Genomic DNA, 19,186 nt, shown 5'->3' on the forward strand with positions numbered 1-19,186 from the left:
AGATTAAATCCCTGTTGTTCAAGAATCAACTATACATAGCACCTGTCATTTATTAAGTATTTTCCTGTATATTTCAGTTGAGTCACAAAATAACAGTGTGAGTTATAGATGTTGGTATTCTTCTATGTTGATAAATCCTTGCCTGAAATCACTGACCCAAAATTTGTGCTCATTCTATTGTACTGTGATTACAACTTGGTTTAGTCTTGAGGTGGTGAACCTCTGTGTTCCTTCCCTTCCTCACCCACTGGGAAATTTCTCCTTGAAAATCTTTTCTCTTATTATACCAATTCAGTATTTATTTGCATTTAAAATTACCTGTTTTCAAATGCAGATAATCTTAGGGAATATTAAACATATTAGTTATTCATTTGTTGGTGCTGTCCTTAGATTTCTGGAGAATTCTTTCTTGGCTTCATCATCGACCTGAGTTTTGCCCATTGAGAGAATGAGAGATTTGACTGGAAAAAGTGAGAGAATGGATTAGTTTTGGAACATGGGACGTTACAGAACTGGGACAGGCCTGAAACGAGCTTCTTTACATAACCTAAGGATACCATGAGGTTGTGAGTAAGAAAGAATAGGTAGAAAGGTACAGAATGATGAAGTGGGAAAGTATTAAAAACAAGTTGCTATACTTTGCTGCGTGTAGGAACAATGTATACTATTTAAAATGTATAAGCACTTGTTTGAATTTGTTGGCCATAGCTTGTTTTGTGTGTTTGGGAGTAATGCTAATTATTAGCTATTTTCTGTTACAAAAGCAAATTAGTGGATTTTGCCTCTGTATGGCTATTTGGGATAACCTAATGTTTTATATATTAAATTTTGTTATTTTGAACTCTTGATTTTACCACAGGGTTAAAGCCAATATAAAGATTTTTTTAAACCACATTAATAAACATTTACTGGACACTGTCAATGTGTCTTATAATTTTATCAGATTCTGTGGCTCCTAGAGATCATTTATGGCCTCTGTCTTCAAGTAGCTTATAGTGTTCTTGGGGGAAATGGATTGCAATAATAATATATCTTACAAGTGATAGGTGCTATTGTAGACATACATGAAATTGTTGGAAACCCAAAGGAAGAATTGATCAGTTCGATCAGTTCTTTCCAAGAGTCGTGGTTGTGTGGGAGCATGGATCAGGTATAGCTTTATAATGTAATCTCCCTTAGATCTCAGGCTTGGAAGATCACTAGATGACTATACTGTGGAAGTCATACATGTTATGAGTTAGTATGGCTGTCCCTTGGGAAATGCAGGAAGTTTGGTGTGAGTGTAAGGTGTAGTTTGATAGAGTCGATAAGGAGAGAAGGTCTGGACAAGACCACAGGGGCCAGAAGACCTTTTATACTATGCTAAGGAGTTTAGACTTTTTCTTATAGACTGTAGAGTGCCAAGCAAAGGAGTGAAATGATGTTGCAGTTCAGAAAGATCATTGTTGACATTATGAAAAATAAATTGCTGGGGTTCAGAACTGTAGAGCATAAGCCCATTATATTAATGGATCTTGGTATAGCCCAGATTTGAAGAAACAGGGGCTTGAACTTGAGGCCTATATGGAGAGCTTCGATCTCAACAAATTAGCAGGACTTAATAACTGGGTGTGAGAAATGAGGGAAAGGAAGGCATTTAGGATGATTGAGGTTTCTAACGTGATTTGGGCTCTTAGATCCATTTACCAAGAAAATGACCACATTTAAGAGACAGAATTGAGGAAGAATATGGATTCAGTTATGGTTACATTGATTTTGAGATACATTTGGGACATCTAAATATGGCTGCCTAGTTAACAGTTGTTAATAACAAAACAAGAGCTAAGGAGAGAGCCAGCTGACCTGTGTATAAAGGTTTAGGTGTTACTCAGTATATAGTTAGCTACTTAGGTCCTTTTGGAGAAAAGGAGATGTGTATTAAGTTGCCTAGTAAATTTACTCTCATTTTTGTATTCAAGAAACATTTCTTAAGGACCTATTCCAGATTTTAGGCTAAGCCTGAGGAAGAGAAAGATCTAAAGGATGGCCTTTGCTGTTAAGGAGCAAATTGAAGGAAATGGACGCACAAAATGATTTCAGTAAAATAAGGTAGCTATTGATAGCGATAACCAGAGAGGCTATGGAGATAGAGAAGTGGTGTAATTATTTTAGCCTGGAAATGCAGGCGAAGACTTCTTAGAGATGACAGATGTTTATTCTAGAATGAATTTATGTTAGCCAGGAAAGAAGGGTGGGGAAAAGTATTCTTGGGAAGGAGGAGTAGCATAACTAAGGCATGAGTAGCTGAAAAAAACATTAAGTTTGGGAGAGAGTTACCTAGAAGATGGGCATTTTAAGAGTCTTAAGTGTGAGGCAATAATGGTAGGAGATGAGGCTTGTGGGCAGTATTATATAGGTGATGGTGAGCATGGACAGAAAACTGCTGGAAGTGACATAAAATACGTAACCAAATTGGTCTTAAAAGGTACTTGCCAGGCAAATTCATGGTGGGGGTGGAATTCCAGGCAGAGGATGTAGTTTGAACAAAAAGCCTAGAGGTGTGAAATAGCAGGTCACTTCAGGGGATTTAAGTGTTCTTTTAATATTGGAGTGTGGGATGCAAGAAAGGGTGTGCAGAGAGAGGAGAGTGGTTGACAGGGACCAAGTCTTGGAGGGTCTTGTGCTGAAGAGCTTGAAATTTATCCTGTCAGAGGTCACTTTGGTGCTAATGTAGTAGGGCTCAAGAATGGAGATGTGGAATCAGTGGGCCTCATGAGAGAGAAAAGACTGACCTAAAGATGTAGCAGAAGGAATGGAGAAATCAAATTTAAGGAATTACAGCTGTTCTCATCCTTGGCTGTTCACCAAGAGCACTGATGGAATATTAAAAATGCAACCAGCTGCATCACATTACTGGAGATCCTCTTTTGCCAAGCCTGGGCATGGGCCCGAACATCTTATTTTGCTTTTTAATTTTATATTTTACATTAATACAAGTAAACAGTCACTGCTGTGTTCTGTCTCTATAGTTTTGTCTTTTTGAGGATGTAACATACATCAAATCATATAGTATGTAAGCTTTGAGTTTGGATTTTTTCATTCAGCATGTCTTTAAGATTCATCGAAATTGCTGCTTGTATTAATAGTCTGTTCCTTTTTATTGCTGAGTAATAGTTCATTGTATGCATGTAATACAGTTTCTGTATCACCCATTGAAGGAGGACATTTGAGTTGTTGCCAGTTTTTGTGAGTATGACTAGAGCTGCTATAAACATTCGGGTATAGATTTTTTATTTGAACATAAGTTTTCATTTCTCTAGGGTAGGTACCCAGGAGTGGGACTGCTGGGTCATATGGTAAGTATATGTTTAACTTTATAAGAAACCTCCAAACTGTTTTCCCAAGTGGCTGTACCATTTCGCATTTCCATCATCAGTGTTGAAGAGTTCCAGTTGCTCCACATCCTCACCAACTCTTGTTGGTGTCATATTTTAACTATTTTTAAACTATTTTAAGAGGTGTATAGTGGTATCTCATTGTGTTTCTCATTTGCATTTTCTTAATGGCTGTTGATGAACATTTTTTCATGTATTTGTCATGTTATATCTTTTTGGTGAAGTATCATAAGTCTTTTGCTCATTTTAAAACTCACTGAGTTTTAAGAGTTTTTAGTTATATAGATATATATTCTGTATATTTAAAAATACATATATATACTCACGTAAGTCCATTGTCAGATAAGTGATTGGCAAATAACTTCTATAGCCTACTTTTTAATTTTCTAAACAGTGCCTTTTACAAAAGAGAAGGTTTTAATATTCATTAAGTCCAATTTATTAGTTTTTTTGAATGTCTTATTGATCCAACTTGGTTTATAGAAAAGATTATCCTTTCTCCATTGAATTGTCTTTGCACCTTTGTCAAAATCAATTGGCTATATTTCTGTGGCTCTATGTCTGGATTCTCTAATCTGTGTATTGGTCTCTGTGTCTATCCCTTCTCTAGTATCACATTATTTTGGTTATTATAACTTTAAGTTTTGAAGTTGGAGATTTTATTTCCTCCTATTTTATTTTTTACCAGAATTCTTTTCTCTATTCTACTTACATTGATTTTCCTTGTAAATTTTAGAACCCCATTATCTATATACAGAAAATTTTGCTGGGATTGTGATTGGCAGTAGGTTAAATCTGTAGATCAGTTTGGGGAGAATTGACATCTTTATTATTTTGAGACTTCCAATCCATGACCATGATAGGTCTCTCCTATTATTTAATTCTTTGATTTCATTCATATTTTGCTAGGTTTATACTTAAGAATTTCATTTTGGGGCGAGCTATTATAAATAATACTATTTTTAAAGTTTTGGTTTCCAGTTATTCATTGTTAGTATAGAGAAATTTATTTTTGTGTATTAAAACTTTGCTAAATGTTTTTATGTGTTCTAAGAGTTTTTCTTTATCTGGATTTCTTTACTTATATAATCATGTTATCTGTGAATAAGAATAATTTTATTTCTTCCTTCCTAGTCTGAATGCCTTCTTTTTCTTGCCTATTGCTCTGACTGGGACATTCACTGCAAAGTTGAATGGAAATGGTGACCATAGATATTCTTGCCTTGTTCCAGATCTTGGGGGAAAGCATTCAGTATTTCACCATTAAGTTTGGTATTACCTGTCGGGGTTTTTTTTTAGCTACTTTTTTTTTTTTTAATTTATGTGTGATACTTAATTTTAATCATAATATATATATATTTATACCTGATATTTCAATTTAACATGGGACATTTTTTCTGTTCCATTAAATATTCTTCCAAAATAATTTTTTGTTGTTTTTACAATAATGAGTGATTATTCTCATGCTCAAGGATTCTGCAGGTCTGGGCTAGTCTTAACTGGCCAGTTCTGCTTCAGGCTGCAGGGGCACTGGGCTGAGACTGCTCCACATCTTCCTTATCCACCTTTGTTTGTTTTTAAATTCCTGTTATTGTTAACATACACCATTCTGTTAGTTTCAGATGTACAAATATAGTGATTCAGCAATTCTACACATTACTCAGGGTTCATCATGTTAAGTGTACTCTTAAACCCCTTTATGTATTTCACCCATCCCCCACCCACATCCACTCTGGTAACCATCAGTGTGTTCTCTATAGTTATGAGTCCTTTTTTGGTTTGTCTCTTCTTCATTTTTTTAAAAAATTTTTTAATGTTTATTTTTGAGAGAGAAAGATACACAGAGCGCAAACAGGGGAGGGTCAGAGAGAGAGGGAGACACAGAATCCAAAATAGTCTCCAGGCTCTGAGCTGTCAGCACAGAGCCCAATGTTGGGCTTGAACCCACAAGACCTGAGCTGAAGTTGGACAATTAACTGACTAAGCCACCCAGGCTCCCCTGTTTTGTTTTTTAAGTTCTGCATATGAGTGAAATCATATGGTATTTGTCTTTCTCTGAGTTATTTCACTTAGCATTATATTATCAGTATCCATCTGTGTTGTTGGAAATGGCAAGATTTCATTCTTTTTTTTTTTTTTTTGGCTCAGTAATATGCCACTGATATACCACATCTTCTTTATCCATTTATCTATCCATGGATACTTGGGTTGCTTCCACAATTTGGCATTGTAAATAATGCTGCATTAAACATAAGGATGCATATGCCTTTTTGAATTAGTGTTTTTGTATTCTTTGGGTAAATACCCAGTAGTGGAATTACTGGATCATATGGTGATTTTATTTTTCATTTTTTGAGGTACTTCCATATTTTTTTCTACAGTGGCTGCACCAGTTTGCCTTCCTACCAACAGTGCACAAGGATTCCTTTTTCTCCACATCCTTACCAACACGTGTTGTTTTTTGTGGTTTTGGTTGTAGCCATTTTGACAGGTGTAAGGGGATATCTCATTGTGGTTTTGATTTGCCTTTCCCTGTTGATTTGTGATGTAGGGCATCTTTTCATCTATCTGTTGGCCATGTGTATGTCTTCTTTGGAGACATGTCTGTTTGTGTCTTTTGCCCATTTTAATTGGATTATTTATTTTCTTGATGTTGAGTTGTATGATTTCCTTATATTTTTTGGATACTAACCCTTTATTGGGTATGTCATTTGCAAATATCTTCTCCCATTCAGTAGGTTGTCTCTTAGTTTTGTTGTTTGTGTCCTTTGCTGTGCAGAAACTTTATTTTGATGTGGTTCCAATAGTTTATTTTTGTTTTTGTTTCCCTTGCCTTAGGAGACACATTTAGAAAAATGTTGCTACAGCCATTGTCCATGAAATTACTGCCTGTGTTCTCTTCTACAGTTTTTATGATTTCAGGTCTCATGCTTAGGTCTTAACTCCATTTTGGGTTTATTTTTGTATATGGTCAAAGAAAGTGGTCTAGTTTCATTCTTTTGCATGTAGCTATCCAGCTTTCCCAACTCCATTTGTAGAAGAGACTATTGTATATTCTTGCCTCCTTTGTGGAAGATTAATTAACCATATAATCATGGGTTTGTTTCTGGACTGTATTCAGTTCCATTGATCTATGTGTCTATCTTTGTGCCAGTCCAGTATTGTTTTGTGGATAAGATCCCGTGATCTTATTGAATTCATTTATCGGTTGTAGTACATTTTTGGTGGAGTCTTTTGAGTTTTCTGTATGTAGTACCATTTCATCTTCCTTACCAGTTTGGATGCCCTTTGTTTCTTTTTCTTGTCTGATTGCTGTGGCTAGGACTGTCAGTACTGTGTTGAATACAAGTCATTAGAGTAGATATCTTTGTCTTGTTCCTGACCTTAGGGGAAAAGCTTTCAGTTTTTCACCATTGAGTATGAGGTTAGCTGTGGGTTTTTCATCTATGGTCTTTATTATGTTGAGGTACGTTTCCTGTAAACCTACTTGGTTGAGGGTTTTAATCATGAATGGATGCTGTACTTTGTCAGATGCTTTTTCTGCATCTGTTTCAAAGATGATATGGTTTTTATTTAATCTTTCTCTTGTTGATGTGATGTATCACATTGATAGATTTACAAATATTGACCCACCGTTGCATCCCAGGAATAAATCCCACTTGATATGGTGAATGGTTTTTCAAAATATCTTATTGTTGGGTTTGGTTTGCTGATATTTTGTTGAGGAGTTTGCATCTATGTTCATCAGAGAAAATGGTCTGTAGTTCTTTTTTTTTTAATTAATTAATTTATTTTTTAGTGTCTTTATCTGGTTTTGGTATCGGGGTAATGCTGGTCTCATAGAATGAATTTGGAAGCTTTTCTTCCTCTTCTATTTTTTGGAATAGTTTGAGAAGAATAGTTATTAACCCTTCTTTAAATGTTTGTTGGAATTCACCTGTGAAATGGTCTAGTCTTGGACTTTTGTTTGTTGGGAGTTATTTGATTACTGATACACTTTCATGGCTGGTAATTGGTGTCAGGAAAAATTGTTCCTGATTCAGGTTTGGAGGGTTATATGTTTCTAGGAACTTACTCATTTCTCTGAGTTTGTTCAATTTGTTCGCATATAATTTTTCATAGTATTCTCTTAAAGTCCTTCATATTTGTGTGATGTCAGTTGTATTTTTCCTTTTTAATTTCTGATTTTATTTGTGCCCTCTGTTTTTATGAATCTGGCTAACAATTTATCAATTTTGTTAATGTTTTCAAAGAATCAGCTTCCAGTTTCATTGATCTGTTCTATTTTTTTTTTTTTTTTTTTTTTTTTTTTGTATTTCAGTTATTTCTGCTGTTTATTATTTCCTTTTACTGGTTTGGGGTTTTGTCTTTTTCTTTAGATGTAAAGTTAGGTTTATTTGAGGTTTTTCTTGCCTCTTGAGGTAGGCAGTTAATTGCCTAGGGTATTATTATTGCTTTATAATCTCTCTTAGAAGAGCTTTTGCTGCATCCCAAAGATTCTGGACCATTGTGTTTTCAGTTTCATCTATCTCCATGTATTTTTTTTTTTATTTTCTCTTCTATTTCATGGTTGACCCATTCATTGTTTAGTAGCATGTTATTTCACCTCCACTTATTTGTGTTTTTTCCAGATTTTTTTGTTGCGGTTGATTTCTAGTTTAATAGGAATGTTGTTGGAAAAGATGCATGGTATGACTTCAGTCTTTTAGAATTTGTTGAGACTTGTGTTGTGGCCTAACCTGTGCTCTGTTCTGGAGAATGTTCCATGTGCACTTGAAAAAAAATTGTGTTCTCTTGTTTGGGGATGGAACATCTGAATATATGTTAGATACAACTGGTCCAATGTGTCATTCATTGGTGATTCTCTTTTTGGATTATCTATCCTCTGATATAGGTGGGGTGTTAAGGTCCCCTACTATTATTGTATTACTGTCGATTACTTCCTTTATGTTTGTTATTAGCTGCTTTATATGTATTTGGGTGTTGTGTGTTGGATAAGTAAATACTTAAAATTGTTATATCTTATTGTTGGATTGTTCCCTTTATGATTATATAATGTCCATCTTTGTCTCTTGTTACTATCTTTGTTTTAAAGTCTATTTTGTCTGATACAAATATTGCTACCCTGGCTTTTTTCACTTCCATTTGCATGATAAATATTTTCTATCCTTTTCAGTGCCTTTCGGACTTTCAGTTTGCATGTATCTTTATGTATGAAATGAGTCTCTTGTAGGCAGAATATACATGAGTCCTGTTTTTTTATCCAGTCTGTCACCCTGTATCTTTTGATTGGGGCATTTAATCCATTTACATTCAAAGTAATTATTGATTGGTATGTACTTATTGTGCTTTGTTACTTGTTTTTATGATTGTTTTTGTAGTTCTTCTCTGTTCCTTTCTTCTCTTGCTGTCTCACAGTTTGCTGGCTTTCTTTAGTGATATGCTTGGATTACGTTCTCTTTATTTTTTGCGTATCTTTTATTTGTGATTGGTGGTTGTATTGATTTTGTATATAACATCTTATGCATATAGCAATCTTTTTTACATTTATCGTTGGTTAAGTTTGGGCTGATTCTAAAAGCACTAAATTTTTACTTTTCTCCCCCTTCTCATGTTAGGTATGTTGTGTCATACTTTACATCCTTTTATTTGTAAATCTCTTAACATTTTTATAGATATACTTAATATTACTGCTTTTGTGTTTTCTACTTTTCTTCACTCTTGCTTATGGACTTTCCTTTCCACTTCCAGTCCCCTTTAAAATTTCTTGTAGGGCTGGTTTAATGTTCATGAATTTCTTTAACTTTTCTTTGTCTGGGACACCCATTATCTATCCTTCTATTCTGAATAATAGCCTTGCTGAATAGAGTATTTTTGGCTGTAGGTTTTTTCTTTCAGCACTTGGAGTATATCATGACACTCCCTTCTGGCCTGCAAGTTTCTGCTGAAAAATCAGCTGAAAGTCTTTTGGGGTTTTCCTTATATGTAACTGTTTTTTCTTGCTCCTTTTAAAATTCTCTCTTTATCACATTTTTTTGCCATTTTAATTACTTATTAAAATGTATCTTTTTTACATTTTAATAGGAGGCCTGTATCTTCATAAGGGCCTCCTTGGGTTGATTTTTTGGGGGGACTCTGCCTCTTGGATTTGGATTTGTTTCCTTCCCCAGATTTTCAGCTCTTGTTTCTTCAAATAAATTTTCTGCCCCCTTTTGTCTCCTCTGAGGTCCCTATAATATGAATGTCATTACACTTGATGGTGTCATGGAGTTCCCTAAGTCTGTTTCCATTTTTTATTATAGTTTTTCTCTTTGTACTCAGTTTGATTGCTTTCCATTACATTGCTCTCCAGGTCATCAGTCCAGTCTTCTACTTCCTCTACTCTACTATTTATTCAATCTAGTGTATTTTTCATTTCAGTTATTGAGCTCTTCATCTCTCATTGGGACCTTTTTATGTTTTCTCTCATTTTATAAGAGTCTTACTGAGGTCCTCTACTCTTGTCTCAAGTCTAGTGAGTATCTTTATGATCGTTACTTTAAATTCTCTTTCAGACATACTACTTACCTCCATTTCATTTAGCTCTCTTGTTATGGTTTTGTTTTCCTTCATTTGGAACATATTCCTCTGTTTCCTCATTTTGTCCAACTCTGTTCCTCTGTGTTATGAGAGTCAGCTGTGTCTCCTGCTCTTCAAAGAAGTGGCCTTATGAAGAAGAGGTCCTGTAGTGCCCTGTAAGTGCAGTGTCCCCTGCTCACTAGAACCTGGTACTTCAGGGTGTGTCTCCTATGTGCGTAGAGTGGGCCAGTGTTTTTTGCCTAAGCCTTTTTTCCCTTTAGTCCATTCATTTGTGATGACTGCTTTTTCCTGTTGTGGGCAAAATTGGTTCCTTGTGTTGTTAATGGGCCAGTTTGTGGCTGCCTTGGGTGTAAGTTGCATCAAACCAGTCTTTCGCCAGAGATGCAGTAGCACCACACTGCAGAAAAATGCCAAGGCTAGGCACTCAGTGCTAGCAAGGTATAGGTGGGTTTGCTGTCAGTGGGGGTCTAAAGCCCAGGCCTGGCTGGAGGGAGTGTGTTTGCAGGAGAACTCGGGGACAGGGTGTGTACTGTCAGCAAGCTAGATAGTGAATTTTGGCACCACGCTGGTTCCTGCAGGTGTCTGTGGTCCATGTATTTATGTTGGGGGAGCTGGATAGGGAAATGGTGCTTTCCAGCTTCTTCATTCCTAGGGAAGTCTCCCAAGATCCTTGCCTCTCCATCACATGCTCTGAGATGAGTAAACAAATCTCCCTTCTGTGTTTTCAAACTGCTGCTTCTATGCTGTATCTCCAAGGGGTGCTATGTTGTGTTATCTTTTTAAGGGTGGAGATTCTGCCCTCTCAACTCTCAGAAGCCTACTAACTTTTAAAGTAGGTTACCCAAGTGTAGGGGTGCCTGGGTGGCTCAGTCGGTTAAGCGTCCAACTTCCGCTCAGGTCGTGATGTCACAGTTTGTGAGCTCAAACCCTGCATCAGGCTCTGTGCTGACACCTCAGAGGGTGGAGCCTGCTTCAGATTCTGTGTTTCCCTCTCTCTCTGCCCCTCCCCACTTGTGATTTGTCTTTCTCTCAAGTAAACATTAAAAAAATTAAAAAAATAAAGTTCCAAGTGTTAAGCCCTGCTGACTGTATGATTTTGGAAAATCCAGTCCCTCTGGTTTTCAGAGCTACATGTTATAGGGATTCATCTTCTTTACATGAGCTCCCCTGTGTGAGTCTCTGTCTCTCCTCCTTCCATGCCCAGTGTCCTTACATTCCAAGGCAGTCCTGTGGTCCGTTTAGTTCTTGGCTGTGTCTCACTTGTCCTATCCTCTTTGATGTCACCTCTTCTCTACATTTAGCTGTGGAGAGTCTGTTCTGCTAGTCTTCGGCTCATTTTCTGGTTATTTATACTTGTGGGTGTTACAAGATGAGCTTAGAGTCTTCCTACTCCATCTTTCCCAGAAGTCTTTTGTGACTACTCTTAAGTTCATTTCTATTGCCAGGTTGCTGAAAGTTTTTTTATCATGTTGAGTTTTGTCAGATGCTTTTTTTGCATCAGTTGATAGGATCATATGATTTTTCTTTAGCTTGTTTACATGATGGATTACATTGGTTGCTTTTTTGAATATCGAATTAGCCTTGGCTTCTTGGAATAAATCCCAGCTGGTCATGCTGTCTGACTGTTTTCCTAGGTGCTGGCTTCTATTTCCTACTATTAGTGTCATGGGTTTTTACTTATATATTCGTAAATGATAGCATTCTATATCTTCTTTCCCTGTTCTACTGTCTTTGTCCGTGCAGTGCGGTTCTGATACTAACTACCCATGGTGAGGTCAGATTTGACAGGTTAAGTTCTCACTCCACAAAACTGTCTTCACTTCAGACACCAGCCCTAATTTCCAACATTTCTAAGCCACCTATACTTCTAACCAGCTGGCTACGCATTTGAGGTTCCCATTACTTCCTCAGGTTTGTTAGAACAATTCACAGAACTCAGGAAAGTGCTATACTGAGGATTACAATTGTATTGTAAGGAATAAAAGTCAGGACCATCTAAGAGATCATAGGGTGAAGTCTGGGAGAGCCCTAAACGCAAAGCTTTCATGACCTCAGGATTTATCACCTTTCTACCACATCAGTATGTGTCAGCAACCAGAGAAGCTCACCCTAGCCTTGGGTGTCCAAAGTTTGTTGGGGTTTCAATATATAGGCAGGATTGATTGAATCATTGGCCACATGATTGAACCCAGTCTATAATCCTCACCCCTTTCTGGAGATTAGACTGAAGTGATGCAGCTGAAAGCCACATAGTTGGTCTTTCCAAGATAGATGGCTAGCCCTATTCTGAAACTGCCCTAAAGGCTCACCATGAATAACAAAGATACTCATATAACTTGAAAATTCCAAGGGTTTAGAGGCTTCTTCCCAGGATCAGGGACAAAGACCAACCAAATCTTTATTTGTGCAACAGTCCCATTTTGTTATCAGGATAATATTGGCCTCATAAAATAAGTTGAAAAATATTCTGTCCTCTTCTATTTCCTGAAGGAGATTGTATAGAATTGGTGTTGATACTCTGTAAACATTTGGTAGAATTCTCCAGTGAAACCATCTTGTCCTGGAGGTTTCATTTTTGGTTGTTTTAAACTAGGAATTCAATGTCTTTAATAGTTGTAGAACTATTAAAATTAATCTATTTCATATTGGGTGAAGTACTTTGTACTTTTTTGAGGAATTGGTCCATTTCATCTCCACTGTCAAGTTTATAGACAGTATAGAATTGTTTGTCCTAGTTCCTTTTAGTTTCTGGTGTTGATAGTGATGACCTGTTTTATTTCAGTTACTGGTAGTTTGTGTCTTCTCTTTTCCTTCATCGGTCTTGCTAGAAGTTTGTCGTTTTTTAAATCTTTTCAGAGAACAGCTTTTTTTTCATGTTTTTCCCCATTTTTCTGTCTTCAATTTCGCTGATTTCTCCCCATGTGTGGTTTTTTTTTTTTCTGTCCTTTAGGCTTTGTCTGACCTTTTTCTACTTTCTTAAGGTGTGAGCTTAGATTTGACAACTTTTCTTTCTTTAAAAAAAAAATTCTGAGATTGGTGAGAACACTTAAGTTCTGTTCTCTTAACAGGTTTAAGTTGTATAATACAATGTTATCAGCTGTAGTCATTACATTATACATCAGATCCTCAGACTTTATTCATCTTACAACTGAAACTTTGTACCCTTTTATCAACCTCTCCTCATTTCCCTCACCCCCCAGACCCTGGTCTAGTAACCACCATTCTACTCTGTTTCTGTGGGTTCAGTTTTGTGTTTTTTTTTTTAGATTCCACAGATAAGTGATATCATGCAGTATTTATATTTTCTGTCTTGCTTATTTCACTTAGCATAATGCCCTCCTTCATCCATATTGTTGCAGGGCTGAATAATGTTCCTTGGGTGTGTTTGCACGTGCGTGTATGCACATACACCCCATGTCTTCTTTATCCATTCATCCATTGGTAGAGACTTAGGCTGCTGGCATATCTTGGTTATTGTGAATAATATGAACACAGAACAGATACTTGTTTGAAATAATGACTTTGTTTTCTTTGGATATATATTTTCTTTGAAATTACTGGATCATATGGTAGTTCTGTTTTTAATTTCTTGAGGAACCTCTTTACTGTTTTCCATAGTGGCTGTACCAGTTACGTTCCCACCAGCAGTGTACAGGGAACACTGTATCTCATTGTGATGAAGTGGTATCTCATTGTGGTTTTGATTTACATTTTCCTAGTTATTAGTGATGTTGAGCATCTCTTTTCGTATGCTTGTTGGCCATTTGTCTACAGTGGTCCCCAATTCTTTGGGGAAATGTATATCCAAGTTCTTTGCTCATTAAAAAAAAAATTTTTTTAACGTTTATTTTTGAGACAGAGAGAGACAGAGCATGAATGGGGGAGGGGCAGAGAGAGAGGGAGACACAGAATCGGAAGCAGGCTCCAGGCTCTGAGCCATCAGCCCAGAGCCTGACGCGGGGCTCGAACTCACAGACCGCGAGATCGTGACCTGGGCTGAAGTCGGACGCTTAACCGACTGAGCCACCCAGGCACCCCAACTTTGCTCATTTTTAAATCAGGGTGTTTGTTTCATTGTTGGGCAGTAGTAGGTTGTTTTTTTTTTTTTATATATCTGAATTTTAACCTCTTATGAGATACATGATTTGCAAACATTTTCTCCTATTCCTTAGATTGACTTTTCACTGTGTTGATGTAGTCTAATTTTACTTTTGTTTCCTGTACTTTTGGTGTCCTATCCAAAAATCATTGCCAAATCCGATGTCATGAAGCTTTTTCTCTATATTTTCTTGTAAGGGTTTTGAAATTTTAGCTCATATGTTTAGGTCTTTGATCCATTTTGAATTAATTTTTGCATATGGTTGTAAGGTAAGGGTCTGTGTATGTGCATCTTTTAATATAAGCCTTAGTTTCAGACAGATAAAACTTATAATATTAGAAGTTGCTAGTGAAGACACAAAATCCTAAACAAATTTGAGTTGTTTGGTTACTAGAATTCTCTTTTTTTACTTTGGTGACCTCCTAAGGCTTTCTACAGTATTGCAGATTTTATTTAAGCTACTCTTTTATAGAAGTTACATTACTGTTTACATTGCCTATGGTGGTCATGAGTGTTGTGTAAACAGCAAAAAGAACAGTAGTCTTAGAATAACAGAGAAAGACCAGCATTCTCTTTTTGTTTCCCCCATACTGTTCAGATAGATATCATGATATGATGGAAAGAAGTCCTGACAGCCAGTCTTTTTAAAATTCTGTTCCTGATTCTACCATTTATTAGATCTGAGACAAAGTAATCAAGTCTCTTTGGGTCTCTTTTCTCATCTGTCACTCCTGCTTCATAGGGTTTTTACAGGATTAAATGAGACTATATGGTCAATAAAGTTTCTTATCCCCTACATTGTAGTTAGCAAGGAGATGTGTAGACCATTTATGTACAAAACCATTAAGTATCTACATAATATTAAGACAGTTACTTAAATCATTTTTTTTTCAAAGTAAAGTGAGGTAGTGCATGTATATTTGTAAAGGAAAAGCTATCAATCTGAACACTTATAACTCATATACTTCCCATATTATTTGTTGTACTTTAATAAGTTTACACTAAAAATAACGTGCATAGGATAAACATATGTTATAATGTTAACGAGAGTTTTCTATATGGTGGGATCATAGTTGATATTTTTTTCTCTTTTATACATTTTTGTAGTTTCCAGATTTTATAAAGTGATCATGGGTTACTTTTATAATTGTTTTTAAAGAATCTTAAAAGGTAATTTAATACTAAAATATTTGTCAGTGGTGTACCTGGATTTTGCTTTAATTGAATTCATTGGGGAAGGGGAGCATGAAGTAAATGGGGGTGTTTAGGTAGAACAAGGTAATTGTTCAAAGTGCATAATGGAATTATTATACTTTTGAATGTGTTTGGAATTTTTCATAATAAAAAGTTTTTAAAAGCTGTTAAAAGCGTGCACTGTGAGATAGACTTCATAAAGACTCAAGTATAAGATGACTTTCTTTTTTTCTGAGAATAATTTTTGGAGAGCAAAAATTTGTCTCCTGATACTGGAACATGCATAGTACTTCACAGTTATGGGAGGTTTTTTGTTTGTTTTCTGGGCTTACAGGCTCCTACATTTTAGCTGAGTCGCTTCAGCTGAGCAGTATTTACTTATAGAATATACATAAAATGTTATTTGCTCTCTACTTTGTTACAAGTCCTTCATTCCAGTCAGGTATATGTCTTTTTTTGTCTTCGGTATAACTTTATTGAAGCATATTTTATATGTCATGTAATTCCCCTATTTCCAGTGCACAACTTAAGGTTGTTTAGTTGTTGTTGTTTAGTAAATTTACTGAGTTGTGCATCCATCGCCATAAATCAATTTTAGAATGTTTCCACCACTTGTATAAAATCCCTCCTGTCCATTAACTGTGAGTCTCTATCCCGGCCAACCACTAATCCACTTTCTATCTCTTATAGATTTGCCCTTTCATGACATTTCATGTAAATTGAATCATATAATATATAATCATTCATATATGGCTTTTTTTCTTAGCGTAATGTTTTTGAGTTTTATGCTTGTCTTAGCATGTATCAGTATTTAATCCCTTTTTATTGCTGAATAGCATTCCGTTGTATTGAGTTGATGTGTTTATCCATTTACCCATTGGTGGACACTTAGATTGTTACCAGTTTTTGGCAATTATGAATAATGCTACCTTCAACATTCACATGCAAGTCTTTGTGTGGATGTTTTCATTTCTTTCGGATATAGGACCTGAGAGTGCAACTGCTGGGTTATATGGCAAATTTATTATGTTTAACTTTTTAAGAAATTGCCAATGTTCTCCAAAGTGGCTACAGCATTTTCCCTCCAGTAGTGTATGAGGGTTTCCATTTCTCCCTATCCTCACCAACATGTGTTTATTGTGTATCTTTAGAATATAGAAGAGCCATTCTAGGACTATGAAGCAGCATCTTACTGATTTGATTTACATTTCCCTAGACTAATGATGTTGAGCATCTTTTCCTGTGCCTATAGCTATTCATATATCCTGCTTGGTGTAATGTCTGTTCAAATCTTTTGTCCCATTTTTTAAATTGGTTGTCATCTCATTTATTGAGGGTTATACATCCTTACTGACTGAACAACACCCTATGCACATTCATCTCTTCTCTCTCTTGCTCCTTGTCATTCCTTTCTTTGTCAATACTTTGTATCTTCCTAAATACAGCCTTTTTTAGGACTCTCCTGCTTACCTATTACTTACACTTCTTACTCTCCTGGTCCCTTACACTAATTATATTTTGTTCCTTGAAATTTAGTACTTAAGTATTTTAAAAAGTGGGAAGATCTTGGCATTGGTGGACTTAAAATTTACACTTTGGAATATTGAGCTTCTCATATAGGTATAGTAATTTATAATTTTTCTGAGGCATGAATTTGAATCAGTTGTGTATTAGTTTCCAAGGCAGGTCTGAGGAAGTGAGTCACTTAGCTAATAACTGAGGTTAGCTACTGCCTGGGAACATGGCAGATTTGGGTTCTCCTTGTGAGACAAATTATTTGCCATAGACTTATTTACAAATTTACTTATTTACAAAATTATTTACAAATTTTAGCATTTTTTAAAGGTCTGCAGACTCTCCTTTATCAATTTCAGTGGCCTAAAGGTATCTTAATTTTTTAAAATTGTTTTCATGTATAACTTGCATCCTCTACTACATTTTATGATCATTCACTTATTCATTCAACAATCATTTACTGAGTGTCCACTATGTTAATAACATTGGACCTGTCTATCACTAAATGTGTAATCCTGGGTATGTCACTTAGGTATCTGTGTGTGTTTTCTCTTATATACAATCAGAACAATAATAGTATCTATCTCAAAGTTGCTGGAGGTTCTAGTAAGATATTTTATTATTTTTTAAACATTTATTTTATTTTTGAGAGTAGGGAAAGGGCAGAGAGAGAGGGAGACCCAAGAATCCCAAACAGGCTCTGCAGCTGTCAGCTCAGAGCCCGATGTAGGGCTTGAACCCACAAACCGTGAGATCATGACCTGTGCTGAAATCAAGAGTCAGATGCTTAACTGACTGAGCCACCCAGGTGCCCCTCTAATAAGATAATTTAAAAGAACCGCCAGTAGCACCTGGCACTTGGTAACTGCTCAGTAGACATTAGGTGTTATTATGTGCAACTTGTGATAAGAACCAAAGATGCATTGGTACATAAGACTGACAGGGTCCCTTTTCTTGCACAGTTAATAATCTGGTGGGAAATGGAGACACAGAATGAGTAATTAGGTAAGTGAAGAGCACTACTAAGGGGAAATAAAATGTTAACTCACAGGGGAAATAATGGTCAATTGAGGGGATAAAGATTGGGGAACTATGGATTAGAACTGTAAGGGAAAGATTAAGCCAATGAAACAATTCCTTTGGAGGATAGAATTATGTTAGAAGTCTAATGTATATATGTATAGCTTGTTTTATCATGCTTTTGAAAATTGTGCTATAAGAAGTGTGGTATCAATATACAGGTTTGTTCACAGTTAAGATATGCAAAAAGTACATTTTCAAAATCTAGAATGCATTTTGGAAGAGTAGAATCTTGACTTTCCACCTTATTATTGCAACTTTATTAAGTGTCATGCCAAACCAGGAAGTGGACTTGATGGTGGTGCTTCAGGAGATTAAACTTGTGAATGTGTGTGTTTAATAACTTTTGCCATACAGTTGTGAGAAATGCAAATTTAAGGTTTTCATATGTGTTTGTGATGGTTCAAATCTTGACTTCTGAATCATTCTTCAAGATATGTGGTTCAGTCATACTTGAAGGTCTATATGCTGGATATAAGAAAATTTGGTTTTTAACTCAAAACACTCAGTGCTGCTGTATTAGTTATTTAATTCTTACTCCTTATATGTTTTAATGTAAAGATGTGTAAAATTTTGCTGACCTATACTAAGATATGTCAGAGATTTTTTTTTCTTGAAAATAATTTTATTTGTAGGTAACTACTGGTAGAACCTTCTGATAAAATCATAAATGTATGATTACATGAGATGTTTGCTGTTATGACTACAATGAGCATAACTTACAGACTGATATGTTAATGGACGTTTTTATATACTGTAAATATTTAGAGGTTAAGTCATTTTCCCACCTTTTTCATTTTAAAATTAGAGCTATTTTTATGAGGAAAATGGTCTGTAAGATTAAAATCTCAGTAAAAATGCAAAAAACTTTAAAGAAATATTTTTAAAGAACATTAAAATTGGAAATTAGTATTTGTAGATTTAAAAGTAAAGGAATATATAAATAGATATCAGCCTTTAATATTGGGCCAAACATAAAAATATTTACCAAAATCTTTATTGTCTTGTTTGCTTAATTTTTTAATTTAATTTCTCAAAATAGTTAAAGTATACACAGTGTATAGTTTAAAAAGTACACAGAAAGATAAAAGATGAAAAATGTTTTCTGCTCTTATCTAGTCACTTGACTTTTTTTTTTCCCTTTAGTCAAACACTATTACTATTTCTGGCAAATTCTTTGAGCAGGGCTTCATGTATTTATATATATGCATATGTATTGCTTTTAAAATTTTCTATTGTTTGTTTTAAGTGGAGGCTTTGGCTACATCTCTATCCCAAATTTAAATACTTTCTTTTAATATCCCAGGGTTTTAGCTGTTTGTTCTAAAAGTCTCTTATAATTGGA

At 35.5% G+C, this 19,186-nt stretch overlaps 1 protein-coding gene across 3 annotated transcripts in view; it reads left to right on the forward strand.

The window, feature by feature from the left end:
• ARFGEF1 (ARF guanine nucleotide exchange factor 1) overlaps nucleotides 1–19,186 on the forward strand; it is a 151,163-nt gene that overhangs the window by 17,033 nt on the left and 114,944 nt on the right. Inside the window, exon 1 of one of the 3 annotated variants that reach the window (XM_086695373.1) lies at nucleotides 3,308–3,335. The exons of the other annotated variants lie outside the window; for them this stretch is intronic. The gene's annotated coding sequence lies outside the window, so the exon portion shown is untranslated. Of the gene's footprint in view, nucleotides 1–3,307; nucleotides 3,336–19,186 lie in introns of those variants that run through there. 3 annotated transcript variants of the gene reach the window in all.

Source organism: Puma concolor, chromosome F2 (genome assembly GCF_028749965.1).
Source record: "Puma concolor isolate L17-30 chromosome F2, mPumCon1.1.hap2, whole genome shotgun sequence".
NCBI lineage: Eukaryota > Metazoa > Chordata > Mammalia > Carnivora > Felidae > Puma > Puma concolor.